The sequence below is a fragment of the Chamaea fasciata genome, unplaced genomic scaffold (genome assembly GCF_029207755.1).
Source record: "Chamaea fasciata isolate MVZ Bird 193981 ecotype frontalis unplaced genomic scaffold, bChaFas1.0.hap1 SCAF_4, whole genome shotgun sequence".
NCBI lineage: Eukaryota > Metazoa > Chordata > Aves > Passeriformes > Sylviidae > Chamaea > Chamaea fasciata.
In genome coordinates, this window is record NW_027094089.1 from 68,025,890 (window position 1) to 68,042,199 (window position 16,310).

General features: G+C 40.7%; 1 long non-coding RNA gene across 1 annotated transcript; it reads right to left on the reverse strand.

Moving 5' to 3' along the window:
- Nucleotides 1-3,652: 3,652 nt before the first annotated feature.
- On the reverse strand, nucleotides 3,653-13,310 carry LOC136288541 (uncharacterized). The gene is made up of 3 exons (XR_010720533.1): nucleotides 12,949-13,310; nucleotides 9,522-9,589; nucleotides 3,653-8,902 (listed from the first exon to the last, which is right to left on the reverse strand). It is a non-coding gene; the product is annotated as an uncharacterized lncRNA (long non-coding RNA).
- Nucleotides 13,311-16,310: the final 3,000 nt, after the last annotated feature.

Here is a 16,310-nt window from a genome sequence, read left to right on the forward strand (position 1 = left end):
ATCAGAGAGATTGCTTTTTCTCCTTTGAATTGCCTCCTTCCATCCAAGTCTGTATTTCAATGAAGGTCTTTTATTGTTTAATGTATCTGTCATCATTCTGCTGTCAAGATAACATCAGGCAGATGCAAGCACTCTCATTTTATCATTGTATTATTTTCCTTTTGTTTGACTCAGGAAAGATGTTTTAATTGCTAAGGATAAGGACAAATCCACAGATCTAGAAGCTGAAGGGAAATGAAAACAATGTCAATATTTGTATGACTGAGAAGACTATCTGTCTGTTCGAATAGTTCTATGACTCCTTTTCATTTATGACTGGAAAAATTTGACAACAATAAATGAAGAAGGTGCCAGGGGAGAGGGGGAGGGTTGTGAAGAACTACACAACCTCGGTATTGAGGGGATTCAGAAGAACTAACAGTAGGGAAGGTGTAAACCAAGTGCCAAACATTAATCTTATCCCTGCTAGCTCCAGCTCTCATTTCTGAGGACAGGAGAGGTCTGGGTCACACTGCTGAGTGCCGTGGACACTCTGATGATGTCTGGTCCCTCCAGCCCCTGTTTTGGAGGGCAAAGGCCAGTCTCAAAACTGAGATTAAAAAAAACCCCAGATTTTAACAAGGGATAGATAAACCAGCATATGCTATGTAGGTCTCAGTACATCAGTCAACCTAAGGTCCTGTTCAGATGGCCCTCTCTTGGCTGAGGCTTGCTTAGTACTTGGAGAGCACTACACCAAGCAGGAACTGGAAAAGTGATGAAAAAACCATGCCATTGACTGGAAAGGAATTCCTTGCCAGAAGATTGGGATCAAGATATGTCTCCAAAAGGATGGCTTGAATTGAACACAGAATCACACAAAATCAGTTACTGTAAGGCACTTCTTGAGGTCATCGAGTCCAAAATTCTGTGCAGCTATTGTCTAACTAAAGCAGGTTACCCAGGACTAAATCCAGTCATGGCTTGAATGCCTCCAAGGATGGAGGCTTTACAAACACTCTAGCACTGTTCTAGTGTTTAACCAGTTTCCTAATAAAACAGGTTTCCCTTTCTCTTTCAGTGGATTTTCTTGTGGTTTTTTTATGCTTGTTGGCTCTTGCCTTTCACCACAGAATCTGACAGCAACTTCTTTACTCCCTCCCATCAGGTATTTATACACATGGATAACATTTCCCCTTAGTCTTCTTTTCCCCAAATTACTGTGGAATCAACTAAGGAGGCACCAGACACCACCAGCAATGCTCAGAAATTCATCAGAGCAGTTCAGAAAGTTGTACTTTTGAAAGGATCTGAAACTGTATCTACATGCTTAGGTTTCCTTATACTTTTAAGTTCTTTCTGTGAATAATGTGTATTATCTAAATCCCAGATAGAACTGTGCCTAATTTCAGTGACATAAAAAGGATTTGAATAAATACTTTTATATTTATTTCTCACCTTACCTGCCTTCCTTCACTTTGTGATGATGAAGTAAGAGACAAAGCACATACTGGACACAGGTCATCAGGTTTAACAGATCTCAGTTTTGTTTAAAGATATGACTCTCGAAATGCAGTGCAACATAATTAAACTGTGTAGGTTCAGCTTCAGTATTTCCTTACAAAATGCGTAACTTTGACTTATTATCGTCATATGGCTTCTAAATACCAAATAACAAAGGAAATGTATTTGGACAAATACAGAAAAAATAGTTAATATGGAAATCAGCTTGTCTCAAGTGGGAAAATATCTCATTTGCATTCAGATTCTGTTTCTGCTGCCTCTTCCTTTGTTTCCAAAGTGAAAAATAGTCTTTCCCTCCTCCCCAGCCCTTTCAGAATCTCATTGAAATGTGCAGAAATGAGGCTTGAATGGCCCCATGACCTCCTTTCCTTTGGGGGTCACATGCAGAACACAATTCAATCTGGCCCACTGAAATATTTTATCAGGGGGGGTTTTTCATCAGGACAGGGTAGAATAGTACCGAGTGACCCAAAACCCTGGTGGTACAATACACACAGTGATACACATGTCATTACTCACAGCAATATATTCCGATGGCACACAGATTGCCATATAATGAGATTTTCCCTCAATGAAAGGGAGTTTGAACAATAAATGGCTCTATCACAGGCATGAGTTGCACATATTGGATTTTAAGGAATGAGGTTTCTCACTGATTTAACATTCTTATTTGCCGCACAGTCTTTTTCATAACAGGAGGCTGTTTGTTTCCAGCTTCCTTTGCTCCCGTTTTAATGTGAAAGCATAGGGAAGAGCAGCATGGTATTTAAGTCTAACTCTGAGAAATACTTGTAGATTATAGCAGTCATGGAATTTACAGCTGAGATGCAATGAATTTCATGGCTAGCAAGAAATGGACAAGAGCCAACGTTACTATTAAACATAAGGATCCCTTCAATATCTGTCACTGGAGCAGAAATCTAAACAAAAATGGAGCTATTCCAAAAATTGTTTTCACAAGCCTGACAAGTCTTCATCCCACTTTTCATTTGCGAAACCTCTTGGAATTTTCAGTGGCAGATATGCATCAATATTAAGGCTTGAAATAGCATTTTGTGCATTTATGCCTTAAATATTTCAGCACTTCCATTATGGGTTCCTTCAGAGAAATAAACCAACAGCTAGTTCCTTCTATGTAAATGAAAAGCTAATGTGACAAAATGTCATAGCCAGTTATTGCTGCTCAAAGTGAAAAAAAACCTCCATTAGATAACATGATATTGAATTCACTCAATATCATATGATGACCTTCATTCTAGACCCTTGTGCCTTTTCTTCTACAGGAAAACCTGTGTCCTTTGCTTGTGTGGTTGCGAACAGGAACAATGAACATTAACTAGTACCTGCACTACTCTGACAGTGTACGCCAGCTATAAAAACTACTTTAATGTTTTTGCACCAAGCTACTTAAAATTGTAACAGTGTTCTCCAAGTTGTAGAATAATTTGCCATCCATCTAGAGACCTGCAATAAATAGTGAAAAGCCATTAATCATGCAATGTCAGCAATTTGCTGATTTACACAGCCCAACTTCAACTTGGCATGTAATAATCATTTGTCTGTCTCAGTCACCACTGAAACTTCACTGCACTTGTCCAAACATATCTTGTTCAGATTTCTTCTGGAAATGAGACTCTTAGATAGGGGAAAATGGGCATTCCATCAGTTCCATTTAGGAAGCTGTTTGCATCGCCACATACAACACATTTTGTGCCACAACCGGTTATTTTTCACACTTGCTACATCCTGAAGTCAGAGCTGACTCTCTGTTTGGCACAGGATATCTGCAGAGCTCTTCCAGGGTAAGAGACAGCCACTGAGACAAAATGAGATGAAAGTGTCTTAAGAGTGAGTGTGTGTGTGTGTGTGTGTGCGCGCACGCATGTGTGCGCGCGTGTGTGTGTATGTACATGCATATCAGTGTGGGTATTGGGAGGTTTGGCATGGCTGCACCACTGATGACACAGAACTGTGGAGTCCAAATTATTCCAGGCCACCTACAAGCACATCAGCTTCCGGTAATTATCTTGGATTGCAAAAGTTAGGCCGTAGATACTAGTGAGGAGCACACCCAAAGCCACCCCCGAATCAGCTTTTTATAGTTTGTTGTGAACTGTTTTAAGGTCACTTAAAGAATTACCAGTGAAAGTATTTGCTAAAGCAGATTTATTTTTGAATTGAAAGCATGAGAAAGCATGTTGGCAAGGTTCACTCTACTGCTTACTAGATGGTTAAAGCAGAGAGAAAAAGCAAACAAAAATTCCAAACCAATCTAAAACTACCTATATGAAGGCTAGCAAGATGCAGGGTAGGGTGGGTGAGGGGGACGGTGGGAGGACAGGGGAGGGAGTGTGGAAGGGAGTGGGAATAGAAGAGGATAGAAAAGGGTAAGGACGCAAAAATTTGTGCAAGACCCTTGGATTGGATCGCAAGGTTCAGAGTATATCCCCATGTTAAACTGGGCCCAGACTGGGCCTACAGTTTTTACCAAACACCTAGCAGTATTTAACCTTATGGTCACTTAAACTTAACAGCACTTAAGCCTAATAGCACTTAAACATAAAACAATTAAACTTTAAATACTTAAACTTAACAGAACTTAACCTTAACATCACTTAAATTTAACTTCACTTGAACTAAACAACACTTAAAATTAATAAATATTAAACTTAACTTTAACAGAACTTAAATTTAACAGAACCTAATTGTGGGCTCGATATTTTTGGAGCCTGAGAATTGCTGAGTTCTTTTCAAGGGAAACTTTTTAACAGTTTTTTGGGGTTTTTTGGGTTTTTTTTGTTTTTTAAACAACTTTGTGTAAACAATATTCTTTTCTCATAACAAGTGGTTTTTACTATTTCTGTTTCTTAGCTAATAAGAGAAGTGTCAGTCTTACAGACTAATAACCTGTCTTTTTAGTGCAGCATGTTATAAAAGAGCTGAATAAATTGTAAATAAAACTTTCTGATTTCTACTGCCTTCTGACTGGAGTCCCATCTTTATTTCGTGTCCTGTTGCGACACCTAACCTTAACAAAACCTAACCCTAACAGAACTTAAACTTAACAGAACTTAAAATCAACAGAATTTACATGTAACATCACTTAAATTTAACAACAGTTAAAATTAACAGAACTTAAATTTAACAGAACCTAACTTAAACAGAACTTAACATATGTTAAAATCAACAGAACTTAAACCTAACATCACCTAAATTTAACAACAGTTAAACTTAACAGAACTTCACTTCACTTAATAACACTTAAACTTAACAAAAATGAAACTTAACAGTACTTAACAGAACCTAAACTTAAAAGCACTTAACCTTAACAGTACTTAACACTTAATGGCACTTAATAGATAATTTACTTAAACTACTTAGCATTGGATTAATATAGAATTTACTATAACTTACTTACAGGCCTAACTTTAAAATGCTTAAACTAGAACAATATTCCTCATGTATTTGTTCCAACATTTTCACACTTGCATGCACACAAACATAAATAGTCTGTTCAAGGTATACCTGTGAAAAAACACCTTTGAGTTCACTGAAGTAGTCACTTTGGATACCTTTGCATCTTTACAGTGGGCTCAGGGTTGAACCTTGAGGACCAGGCATATGAACTTAGAAATCATCATTGTTTGGAGATAGTCCTCCAAATTTGGCAAGCTTGAGTGTTCTCTGGCTCTGAGAGGCCTTACTCAGAGGGAGGTGCTGATCACAATCCCCTGCAGTCCAGCCCCTGAGGAGAGCTCAGAGCATCTCACTTTGGACCACTGTTTATAGTGTCACAAGCAAGTGGGCTTTAGTCATAGTAATTTTCCATCCTGACCTCAGTTCAGGTCAGAAACTCTCTTCAAAAGCTCAATAATAAAAACATCCCACTTGGCAGTTTTCCAGGTGAGAAAAATAAGTTTCCAAGGCTGTTCTGTAGCATCGTGCTACTGTGTGGGCCTGAGAGTGACCAGCACCTCTGGGGTCTGGTGCACTCTGCTAATAAAGGGCTGATGATAAGGGCGAGGAGACAGGGTTTCGTTTGGAAGTCTGAGTGCTGTTTATCGTATGCATTGTGGGTACAGCCTTGAATGTGGACCAGGGACAAGAGTCAAAAATGGGCCAAGGATCCAGGATTATATACCAGATAAAAGGGGTGTTTCTTAGGGTCAGGGTCCAGTAGGGGTAGGGAAACATTGTGCAGAGGGGTGGCTAGGAACTGGAGGGACTAATGGGATCACAGGGGTGGAATACTGCAGCAAAATTAACCCAATAGTGTCCAAGGGAAGAAAGAACATTCTGGCAGGTGTGCATATATGGTAACAGGGTGACATAACAAAACCAGTAGAACAACAAAACCTAAGAAATATTAACATGTGTCTGCAAAGGCCAATGGGATGAAAGTTTTTCTTGCCATGATCTAAAAGGATCTCTTTCCCATACTGTTTGTTAAAAAACAAGCTCATTAGACAGCAGCAGTTCCTGGGAACTAGCAGATTGGCAGTCTGGTCACTTCTTTCCTCTGTGTCTATAAACAAAGATGTATCATGCTCTGATTTTAAATTGATGGAAATTCTTGATCAGGTTACCTAAATAATGGGATTTAAAGATTGTTTTGAACATGATAAAACAATGTTATAAGTGAGGAGGTCTGTGCCACAGCAGTACATGTCTAGCTAGTGTACACACTCTAACATATAGAACTATATTCAACAATAAGATTTATACAACATTAATCATAAAAATTAAAATAACGTGCAACATTGTGTCTAGAATTCCTGTTGCAGTTGATGACCACCCAAACCAAATGCTTCACTAGTGATGTTCTCCATTTTTCATCACTCTTTCCAAGACCATTTCTGTGCCGTGTATCATTTCTGTACCATGTATTCCTTCTGTACCATGATGAATAGTGGTTAGCATTCTGTGTCCATTGCTTCAGATGCTTTCCAACAGTTGACACCGGTCATCTTGCTGCAGTAGTTTTTTCACTAGTGCACAGTTCATCCCAAAGGGGTTGGGCAGTAAATCTCAGTAGTATGTGTAGGTAGATTGTAGTAATTCCTGTGTTGTGACAGGAGCTGGATAAAGTCACATCCCTTGATATTGGGGGCTTATTTCTATAAACCTAATGAGCATTTGTCAGATCACAGTCCAGCCTATAGAGTTACAAAGGCATATTTGAGTTTTCTGCAGTGGAAAAAATGTTCCTGTGGAAAAAATACTTAATCGGATAAATTTTTGATGTATACACAAAGTCATGTGTTCTTCTGGATTGAGTGAATATTTGCCTGCAAAGAGGTGAATAAATTGCAGGCAGTACCTAACACGTACATAGCAGCATGGGTTCTCTTCTTAGAACAGTTTCTTGCCAATATAGTGCAGAAACTCCCTCTCTTATATTCAGTTTACACAGTTTCCAAGTAGATAGTTTTTGCACATTTTGTAAGTCAAGATGTTTGCATTTGGTCAGATGTGGAGTTGTTTCAGCATAACTAATTACCACCAGTTTATCTGACAGAGGAACAAGGCTGCTCGGTCCGATATTTAAAAAAGTGGCCAGCTATTAAAACTTAGAAAACATCTGTATAAACAACTGCCTTCAGACTGCTCTAATTCTGCTCCTTCTAATCCTGGCACCCTCCAACAAACTCTCTGGGACCTGTGGAGTCAAAACTGGGGGTTTGCAGGGGTTGCTCTGGAGGGCCTACAAGTGGCTCAGGGATCTGGAGATGGAGAAGCAGGAGTGAGGGACCAGGAACAAGGAGTTGCGGCAGTGGCTGGAGGGGCTCCAGAGGGAGCAGCAGGGGCAGGAATGACAGGGTAGCAACCTCAGTCTCTGGGTGGGCTCCATGGAGTTGGAACTGTTGGAATTTCAGACAGAACTGGAGCAGAGCTGATACAAGACTGAGGTTTTGGCAGATGAAAAGTGGTGGTTATAGGTAGAGGAGCAGGGGTGATGGGAGCATGGTGAGGCCAAAGGCTGAGGGCGGGTGTTGAAGGAGCAGCTGAAAATCATGAAGGCCAGCCTGAGCCAGATGAAAAAGCATCTGCATGTTCATGTGGACCTAGTAGCCAAGCTCTGGGACTTGGAAATATTCCAGAAAACCCTTCTGGAAGAGCAGAAAGAGTAGTGCTTCCACAGTCCAGGAGCTCAAGAGGAATATCCCTGTGTTCTGCTCCCAGTGTTCCAAAGGAGTCAGACTGGCAGCAGGTGCTGCAGTACCTGCCTTTCACCTTCCAGAAGCCTGGGACACTAGCACTGAAGTGGACCACAGGCGTCCCACATTGGTTGGGAGTGCAGCCCAGAGCTCCACTACAACATCAACTTCAACGTGTTCCCAGCCATACCTTACCAGAAAAAATATTCCAGAAGATTCAGCTGCTCATCCAGGCATCCCTGAGCAGATATGCATCTTCACCTAAGGTCAGATGGGAAGCTTTTTTCTTCAGTTTCCTAGAAATCTACAACAAACCTCAGTGGGATATGATGCTGGGAAAGGGGGATTGTGGAATGCAGCTGGAAATCTGACCAACTGGCCTGGGCAGCAACAATCTCCATGTGCACGACATCATATGGAAGTCCATGATCCAGGAGAAGATGCTGGATCTAATGCAATGCGCATGTGCCAGGCTTAACAACCAGTCATTCCACAGCTGCTCCATATGCCAGCTGTATGTCCATGGGTAGTAGCACTGTGCATCTGATAGCCCCTGCAACTGCTCCCTGACTCTGGTGCGCCTGACAGGGTCAGAGAGCCTCAAAAAACCAGCATCTGGTGGGAACTGGCTCTAGGAAACTCAACTCCCAGGACCCTGAGGCCCATCACTGTTGCCTTCGGGAAAAAAAAAAAAAAAAAAAAAAAAAAAAAAAGGAAAAAAAAGAAAAGAAAAAAAAAAAAGGCACCGTCCGCACTGGAACAGCAAATTGATGGGACCTCTACACTAGACCCTATGGGTGAAACTTTTATAAAGACTTGGTGATCCCTGGAAATGGGAAAAGAAGAGAGAGAGGGAGAAGGACAGAAGAATAGAGGGGCAAATACAATCTATAAGCTATTTCTAAGCATTGGGGGTAATCTATATTTCTATACAATGTGCAAACTGATTACCAAAACAAAAAGCAAAATGATTAACAATAAAAAGACAAGTAAAAAGTGCAACATTTTGTTAAAAATCCTCTCTGCCGTTGGTAATGACTCAAATAAAATATCGCACCAGTGGTGTTCTTCGTCTATCTTCACTTGTTCCATTGCTCAATGGCCACCTTTCACGATGATCATGATGAACAGAATCAGTCTTTTTTCCTTGTCTTGTGCTTGCTTCAACAGCCATCTCAGGTTGTCATGTGGCAGTGTCTTTACCAACATGAGGTTCACGCCAACAGGAACAGATTGTTAGGCTGGGAACAGGAGATAATCAGATTCAGTAAATGGTAATAGGTAATTGGAGCTCAATAATTAAAACTGTGACCCTTAATTTGAACTAATTTATGAACACAAATGTTAGATTGATTACTTATATCTACAGTAAGGTTGTACAAGTACAAAATAACAAGGGGCTCTCATTCAGGATGAATTCTTCTCCATTCCATCAGGCCACACTCTATTCTCCAGGGGATAGAATATACCTCCACTGTGATTTAATCCTGGCACAATGATTTGGTATATGGTATATACCAAAGGATTGTCTATTGCTAAAACAAAAAGTGTGGCTTTACTGTTAGTGAGGTCTAAAGTGAAATTAAATAGTTATCACCAACAGTGGAATTTCCTTCCAAATTTAGCCGGGTCATTCCAAGTTATCTTTCCAATTTTAGAGGACAAATTGCTTTGAACTCCTTTGTAATTGCTGCCACAATAAATTGCACCCACAGCTGATAAACATCTATGATGTAGAATGTACTATGGGTACCATACTGCTTAGCATAAATAAAAGAAGTAAGGGTTTCCTTGTGGGTCGAGCTTGTTTATGCTTGTTCATGTGGAAGCAAATTTGATTCATGCTGTTAATAATTGCACCTGCAAGGAGGATAAGATGTCCTTCAATGGTTAACCTGATGTTCAGTAGTGGTATGCTGACATCATTCCTAGGAAGAGAAAACAATGCAAGCCTCAGCCAGGTTTGTTTAACAGCTTGGACTAATTACACAAGTCCTTTTCCCCACTCAGAATATGTTCTGTTTCTTTAAACACAGTTGAATTGAATAGTAAAGATCTCTTCAGTCCATCAGGACCAGTTTGGCCTTGACATCCCTCAGGTGGAATCTTGTCTTCTACTACACAGTGTGCTTCCTGCACTGCTGTTGCTGCTTCCCTCCCCTTTTTGGGGCTCAGGGTGGTCTCCTGCAATTAGAGTTGTCCTCCATAAGCAGGATGCTTTCTGAATTTAAGTTACTACTTCTGTAAAACAGCACAGCAGTGATTAAAGGCGGAGTATTGGCATTCAATTTTCTGTAATAAACTCGTAAGCCACAACTGTCAGTTCGGCTTTTTCACCAGCCAAACAGGAGAATTAGAAGATGAGTGTGACCGAGTGGTAGTACCTCTTTTCTCCAAATCTATCACCAACCTGCAAGTGTCCAAACATCTGCCTGCCTTGTGCCTGTTGGATTGGTAATATTGGGTACCTCATCTGTTAGTAGCACCAAATCTAGCCAGAACTTCAGGAACCCACCTTGCTTCACAGCAAACATCCAGGACTGATACACCAGCAACCCTTGGATCAGAGAGTGCAGGCACTACATGGAGCAAGCACACTGCAGTCTGTGAATTTCTTTCGGGGTTGGGGTTAACATTTGAACCAAAACACCATATTTGCCAAATACCAGGTTCTATAGTTCAGAACATTGAACCCCAAATTTACATTGTGATATTTCATTGGGAAATGAGTAGTCAGCATATTTCTCTCACAGGCAGCATAAATTAAGCTTAGTAGCTTAGCAGATGACACTTGCTCTGTTTACTTTGGTGTTTTTAACTCTTTGCCATCGGGGTCATAGACTCAGCCTCTTGGTATCTCACTGTGTTAATACTGAATGTAGAGCTCCTGTTTCCTTTAAAAATTTTATTAATTGTTAAGGAGAACAAATTGTAATCTTAATGTTTGGGCCATTATTATGTATTTTTTGATAGAATTCCACTTGCTGGATTTCAATATCACTTGGTCTGTGGATATAATGCTCTGGCAAATCAATCACCTGAATTGGAATCTGTACAATGCCAGGTGAATTAGGAATTTGTTTAAGCATCACCTCTACCTTTTCTTCCAATTTTTGGTTATTTTCTTCCTTTGTTCCTTCAACGGTTTCTGCAGCTGCTCAAATTTCACTGACTGTAATAATTCAGCTGCTTTCCTCTCCTCTATTTCCTCTCTCAGATCTTGTCTCTTTCTACTATGGTTATCCCCAAAATTCCCCAATAATTATCTTTCCTTACACTCTGCCAAAGCAAGTAGAGTCCTAAAATGATCATTATCAGTCATAAGTTTATCAACTTGCATTCTCAGCCTATCTCCTGTCTCTCTCTCAGACGCCAGTCATGTCTTTAATACCTAACTTTCTGTCAGTTTTATTTTTGGTGAGCCATCTTATACGTTTCCAATTGCTGTTCCCCTGTTCACTTAATAAGGACAGCAAGAAATCATTTCCCAGCTCCCAGTTAACAACACAGGCCTGTGGGGCCATAGGAATGATAAGTGTCTCAGGACACTGTGGAGTTCTGATTCCTGTGTCATCCTGTTTATACTGCCTGTGGCAAGGGAATGTGACTTTCCTTTACACCAGGCACTGTACTACCTCTTCAAAAACAGCAGCAGATAGTTTATCCTACATTCCTGAGAAATTCCCTTCTGGAAATCTTTCACACACAGTTCATTCCACTGGACACTAGGACCCTGCTGCTCCTGTTTGGGAGGTCTGCCTGCTTCCCTGATGCCACTCCAATCTCCTGATTGCTGTTGCTGTAACTAACTGGCTCCTGAGCTATCTCCCCCCACATTAAGGGTCTTTCCTGATTCCCTTATCTGCCTCTCTTCATAGTCAACACTCACCTCAAGCAGTCTTCTACTTGTACCACAAAGTGTTTTATCACATCTGTCAAACCTCTCATCACAGGAAACATATTTGGATTGGCAACCAGTGACACAGCTAAGGGCTGTCCCAGAACCAACCATCTGCCACTTATCAATGGCAAACCTGCTGCCTCCTTTGCACTCTCCATCACGACTGATAGCTGGAGTCTCTATGCTGACCTGGATCACCCCTCTCAAAAGGTCTGCAAAGGGTCTCCAAACCTCCTGCCGAATAGACAACCCTCTGAGTTAAGGACCACAGCTCTTTCTGGCCACCCACTACTAAAAACACTCCTGTCCCCCTTGGGCCTCTGCCTCAGACAACCTGATTCAATCAATTCTATCACTCTCCAAACACATTCAGTTTCAGATTCCTGTAAGAGTCTGTTATCCTTTTCCTGGAACTTAGCTATCTTGGCCACTGTAAAGAGCACAATTTCAGTAACAGTTGTCTGGCCCTGACCATCATTAAAGGTTTCTAAATCCTGACATTCCTTCCATGACATTTTCTCTCTCACACACACATCCTGAAGCTCTGCCTGAAGCCTGTTAGTGGGGCCACGTTCAGCAGTGAGGAATGCCTCTGCCTGCAGCCTGTTCTCCTTTTCACGATCATGCTCGGCAATGAGCAGCCCCTTCGCTTGCATGTTGGCATACCTATATTTTTGGGCAGTGGTTAAAGCTGCTTCCAAAAGTGCACCTAAAATTCTTTACCTTTCCCATTCCATAACTTTTGTTCACTTAACACCACACTTTTCTGTTTAAATGCAGCCTCAGGGTTATACCAATTTCCCTTTGCGCATTCTCTCAACTTTAGCAAAATCAGGGAGCAGTCAAACACTGACATTTCGTGGACAGTCTTGACTTACAGCTGCTCCAATCCCTCCTGCATCTTGAGAGCCAGCTCTCAGCACTCTCCTTTCAGAAATGACAGACGGAGTGGTAATATCACAAAGGGACCTACCCCTTTGACAACAGCATAGCGTCCTTGATGAGCCATCCTTAAGGGGAAGGAAGCCCCTAATATTTGTAAATGCCTGTTGTTTGAAAGGAACAGCAAAAGTCAGAGGGTCCACAAACAATTAGAAAGTTCTATTAGCAAATTACACTTTGGCATGGAAATTGGTATGGTAGTCCCCGATCTACTATATAAGAACACAGCAGTGGGTTTTAGATAAAGGGACAGGGTGAAAGGGAATAGAGAAATTAAAGAGGGAGGTATGAATTAAAGTGAGCAAGTGACAAAGAAAAGGAAAAAAAAATAGGAAGAGAGATATAAAAAAGAGAGGGGAGGGGAGGAGAAAAAAAGAGAAGAAAAAAAAGAAAAGCGGGACAAAAGAGAGAAAAGAGAGAAAAAGAGAGAGAAAAGGAGATTACCAGTCCTGGTTCCAGCTCTGATCCAGATGATGGGATGTCAATCCTGCTCCCAACAGTGATCCAGCTGACAGGATGTCGATCCTGGTTTCAGCACCAATCCAGCTGATTGGATGTTTATCCTGGTGTCAGAATTGATGCAGCTGTGTTGGTCTGGTTGATGAGATGTCTAGGGTTCTGAGGATGCTGCCTGGGCATTTATGGACAGGTTTCCCCACCCTGAAGATAGGTTTCTCGCTTTCCATGTAAATTAGTTCTCATGCAGTCCATTCTTTCTGACCTTTCTGGAAATGTGTTGGAGGGTTCTGGAGGTCTTGGGTGGTCTTAATTCCACCCTATAATCCATGCCAACTTCCTGCCCTCATTCCTGTGCTTGCGCTGTGCTGTGTTGTGGTTGTTTGTCACAGAAAAATGCCCTATCTCTGCTTGTCCCCCTCTTCCCCAGCCAAAACTTGATCTTTCTCATGGCCATGTTAATAATAACAATTCTTGGTTATTACCAATAATCCTTGTCTGTTATTTCCAACAGTCCTTTGTTTCCTCCACAGCCATCTGTGTTTGAGTGTGTTTATCAGGTATTGGTGTTTGAGACATGCACATTATCCCCTTATCTTCAGGGAATCAAGAAATCAAAAAGGTCTTACTTTGGATCCTTGTTTAGCGGGTCCCAAAAGAGTGGAATTTAGTTATGGTTGTTTTCTACCCTGGCTACAACTCAAATTGGTAACTTTCTTTTAAAGTTCAGTAACAAAAATATAATTCCACTTAGGTTGTTATTCAGGCAAGAAAAATAACTTTCCAAAGCTGTTTGCTAAAAACCAGCTCCCCCTTGGACACCTGTTAGTTCCTGGGAACAGACAGTGCTTCTGATAAGCTCAAGAGAGACTTGGTCTAGCTGCAGTTTCTCAAGGCCAAAGCTTAATGAGCACTTCTCAGAGTGCAGCTGTGGGAGGAGGAGAGAGATGCATCACCACAATCCACCCCATGACTATAGCTTCTCTGTGTCTCTTTAGACAATCTATTTGGGCACAAAAACACTGTGGAAAAGGGGATCTAGAGAGACAGCTCATTAACATTAACAGCTTGGAATTTTCCTTCCTGTTACATCCACTGTGTCTGTATCCAAAACCTAGGTTATTGTACAGACTAAAAACTGGCTTTAAGGCCATGATACTTAATTAAAACAATCTTTGAAAACATTCAATTTATGACTCAGACATACAGCAACTTTGTGTGGTAAATGCTGACACAAAGCTAACTTCAGGTTAACAGCCTGCAAAATCTCCTGATTTTGTTCACAAAAAAAACCCCAAACAAACAAAAAAACCAAACCAAACCAACAAACAAACAAAAAAACCCCACCAGTAACATATTCCAGGGCTTATTTCAAAGTTAATTCTTTCACATAACAGTGAGGTAAAAAATCCACAGTCTTAAAATGTCCTAATGTTTTTAAAACTTCTCTGCTGAATGATGATAAATAATTTCCAGCCTCGTGACACACAGTAACCTGAAACATGGTCCCAAACCTCATAAGACTGCAGAGGCGTCTTCACACAGGAGTAGGTGCAGCACAAGTAAAGGTGTTCCTGGAACAGGTGTTATTGACTAAGTCAGTGCAGACACCCAGATATAGTAGCATATATTTGCAAAATAATTGACATCCTACTGATGCTTTGATATAAAATGTATGATGACAGAATGACTGGACACTGGAGACCATTCTTCAACACACCGCAGTTCACCCACTGCAGGTTGAAGCAGTTGCCCTTCTACTAATACATATACTGTAGAAGATCCCTTTCCTGGCATCCATATTGTTTTGTTAATATAAGCAAAAAAAGAGTATCACACACCCCAAAACTGCTAAAAACATGTGCAACAGTGTTCCTGAATATGTGTAATACTGAAGTTTTCATTTTGGTTAATGTGTTTCACACAACAAATCAAATCAATCATGCTGACTTGCATTCTTAATAAAATGCCATCACATTTTATCAGCTGCTGACATTGGCAAGGGCAAACGTTGGTTGCCTAAAATTACTTTAAACATCAACAAAACAAACAGAAGGGAATGTGACTGCTGTGAATTACTGTGGATCACAGGGACCACAACTGCTCATATACACCTGGTGCCTTGTTTACTGCATCATTTCCCAGCTTTGGCTTATAGGCTCTTTATGTTTCCTTTGTGAGGCCTTTAGTCTAAGGCAGACCAAAGCCAAGGGGAAGCCTGCTATCATCTTCAAATGTTGTTGAATGAAATCTCAGTCAAGTGCAAGTAATTTGATAGCAGATAAGCATATTGCAAAAGGACAAAATACCATGCACCGTCTTCAGCTTCACTGTGCAGTGTCTGAGAGGAAAGCTTTGTTTGGTGTGGAACAATGCAAGATTGATTTTCACTCACTGCCTTCCAAACAGCAAATTCAAGCTCCTCTTGTAGGACATGGAGAACCATGTTGCCCAAAAGGAGAACAGTTTAATCCAAGAAATTTTGCATTTTCCTGACTGCTGGAACAACCTGGCTATCTTCAGAACATGACGAGCAGAGGGGAGGGGAACATTACTTTTGCTAGACAGAGGGTTTTCAAGTTTATTCATGATCTCACTGTGTTTTGGGACAGCACAGCCAGTGGGTAGGTGGATTCACTTCTTTTCTGTGTTTTTCACAAGTGTGCATCCAGAAGATATTTCAAACTTCAAACTGTGTGTTAGCAAAACCACTCTTAAAAAACTTAAAATGCAACAAAAGCTTCAAGCAGTGCTTGTACCCTTCTGGTCTTCTAACCATAAGTAGAATCAGCAAGCCACAAAATACAAACCCATGTTGAATCATGTTTGATTTACTCTAGTACTCTGAAATACAGGAGACATGCTTAAATGACTTGTCCTAGTCATTTAAGTCCTAGGAAAAACTTTCATTTGTTCCAGCTTGTGAGGGAACTAATTTTTGTGAGTGAAAGTTCAAGATTTAGCAGAACACAGGCAGAACACAGGCAGATAGCCTGTTTTCCACCACACAAAGAGCTAAGGTTTACCAAAATCAAATTTTTCCTTTGAATATTTTTTTCCTAAATACTTAGAGATGCAAACTTGAGAAGAGAAAGACCAAAGCTGGTTTGGATAATTCTATGAGGATGAAGAATACTTTTTTCCATTTCTAGCAAGTCATTTTGCATATATGTAAGCATGAACATTTAGTCAAGACAAGCAGACCAGCTACATTATACAAGTTAGACAGCTGAAAACTTATTTGAACATTCCTAGGGTTGTTTTTGAAAATGTGTTTATCTCCTCCATTTTCCTCTCCCCCTTTCTCCACCAACCCCCCCCACCAAAATACAACAACAACAACAACAACA